Raw genomic sequence first — 2,967 nt, 5'->3', positions numbered from 1 at the left:
GGAACAGCACTTTAGACACTGGAAGCAATAAAGCAGCTGTTAGTGGACAGCGTTCCTCTTATAGATGTCTCTGTGATTTTCTTAGCCAGGGACACATCTGTGGGGCATTATGAATCTGTGAGAAGATTAAAAACTTCATTTACACTTATCGAAATGTCTGAGAGAACTATTTGAAGTGTGAGAATTCTTTGTAGCTTTTATGAGGAGACTTTTTCCGAAGCAAGAAAAGTCATGGTATTGGAAAGGCCAGTTTTAAATTTAAACTAAAAAAAAAATCTTATTTTAGGACAAGAATAGTAGAGTGAATTTTAAAAAGAGGGGAAAAAAGAGTAACATTTTCTATAAGCTAACAAAAGGGCTATTAGTATAAAATTGTCACTAGACCCACTTTTTAATGTTCCAACTCATCACTTAAGTATTAATTTCTCTCTCCATATGCATATATGTATACTGTATGTACACATAGATACGCAAACATATTCTAAAATAGCACACATGTGAGACATCTGCTCAAATGAATATAATTATGTAAATGTATTTAAATAGAGTTTTTATGTTTTTCAAAAAAAATATATTTAATTGTGAACTTCAAAACAGAAAGGTAATATAGAACAAATATTTTTGTTTTCATAGTGTACTATGAATATCCACAGTCTGTAGACTGGGGTTGAGAGAATGTGCTTCTGGGACTCCAGAATTACCACAGCGATTGAATGTGATCCTTCTGGTTCTCAGCGAACACATTGCCTAGCATAGTGCCTAATACAGAGCAGATGATTATTATTATTTTACACGAAGGAATATTATTTTCCAGTTAAAAAAATTTAGGTGGTATACTGAATTAAAATGATACTGTGAAGAATATCATTTAGCAACATTAATTATGTAGCACTAATGAAGCATATAAAAAATGTTGAAAATAAATTCAGATGGCTTATGACTTTTGATAAGTGGTGAAGGGACCTCTCCTGTTTTTGGAGCAAGTAGATAAGTGGCCAATAGATTATTGCTTAGTATGGAATTTGAAGATCAGGAATGGGCAAGCAGAAGTGAAGATCACCTGCCCCATTGGGAAGTCCCAATTTCTTGCTCATTTCCTAGACATGAGCCAATTTTAAGATTTAGAAATCACTAAGCAACTGTACCGATTCCCTCCCCAAAATGACCTATGATCATTTATTTGGGTAAACATATTCCCAAAAACTAGAATAACAGATGTTTAGAGGACTCTATGATGCAGGATCTGAGTTGACAATGATATTTGGGACCCAAAATGTTTTCATTCCCTTGCCCCCATTAGAGGGGGGATTACTTAATAAAAGGGGTTTAGTTTCATCTCATAGTGGGTCCACTGGATCCACCTTGGCCCAGCCTATGATCATTTCTCTCGTACCTAAATGAATATATTTAGCTACTGGTAAAATCCTCACACTTTCATCTGTAGAATAAGAGCTAGAAGGAAAGGTCAGAGGAAGCTCTTAGAATTTATTCTCTCCTCAAGATAGCAAATCTAAAGGCACTGGGCATCCAGTAACTGGCAGATATATGAGGCCAAGTTTGTGGGTCAATTGACACCACTCCTCCCCCCCCACCCCCTCCACTTTTTCATGGGATCAGATTGAAGCTGGTCTCTAGCTGGTCAGACTACATTCTTATTAAGCTTTTTTTCTTCTGCTCTATCCACTTCAAGTTCTCCCTTTCTCCTAAGAATACTTTCCTAATAAGTCATTTGAACATTAATCCCTGATTTAGGCTCTTTTTATTTGAAATAGCACCTTCTTCTCTTAGTATCTTTCATTTTTTATTCCTTACTGATTTTATTTTATTTTTTATATAAGCTCAAAACTATTTCACATTATATTTCTAAATAATTATTTTTAAATTTATTTAAATGAGCTCCCTAATTAGATTCTAAACTATCCTGGATGTTCACTAATTTAGTCAAGAGAGAGTAGGACCTAAGCAATAGTAGATACCAAAAAAAAGTCAAATAAATGAACATATGAACAAGTAAATGACTTTGAAATAGTTAATTTTCATTTACCTTTTAATTTTGTTATTCTTTGGTAGGTAATTTTCTGACTTATTCCTAAAAGGGAAATATAGTTGCTCAATTTAACATGTTTTTCTTTCTATTCTTCTTTTGCATGTAGATTCAAATAGAATTAAGAATGGGGCGCCTGGGTGGCTCAGCTGGTTAAGCCTCTGACTTCAGCTCAGGTCAGATCTCATGTTCACGGGTTCGAGCCCAGCGTTGGGGTCTGAGCCTGGAGCTTGCTTCCGATTCTGTCTCCCTCTCACTCTGCCCCTCCCTGCTGATGCTCTGTCTCTGTCTCAAAAATAAATAAAACATAAAAAAACCCCAAATAGAATCAAGAAAATATTTTGACTAATAATTAAACTCATAAGTAAAAATTTAGGAATTTATATAAATATAAGGGCAGCATGATTTTATACTTAGATTATTTTTCCATATTTGCTAAATGAGTTATTTCCTTTTTATGTTGATAATCCATGGCTTGGGTAGTCTAGCCTTCTATGCTATGAGTTACCTACACTTTGGAATATAGAACATTCTAGATTGCGCCCTTCTGATTTACCTTTATTTTATAAATGAAACAGTATAACCTTTAATTATCACAAGATGCTATTGATCTAAAGAATGTCAACCCTTTGTACATTTAAGCTTCTGAAACTTGGAGTAAGCTGGTGGATATATTTTACTAACCCTGGCAAGTGATAAAAACCCCTATAATTTTTGAAGTGGAGATTTTTGAAATTGCTGTAGTCTTTATAGCACTATTAACTTCTATAAAGATTTCCTTTTTTTTAACTTAAATTAATTGATTAAATTAATTCACTACATATTTTATAATAGCCTTTAAATATAGTGAGATAAGTTAAAATATAGTGCATTAAATCTAGAAGTTGACATGTACTGGGAGAGTGCAGACACTTTGAGTTTGT

The sequence above is a fragment of the Suricata suricatta genome, chromosome 1, assembly GCF_006229205.1.
Source record: "Suricata suricatta isolate VVHF042 chromosome 1, meerkat_22Aug2017_6uvM2_HiC, whole genome shotgun sequence".
NCBI lineage: Eukaryota > Metazoa > Chordata > Mammalia > Carnivora > Herpestidae > Suricata > Suricata suricatta.
This window is presented reverse-complemented; position numbering follows the sequence as displayed.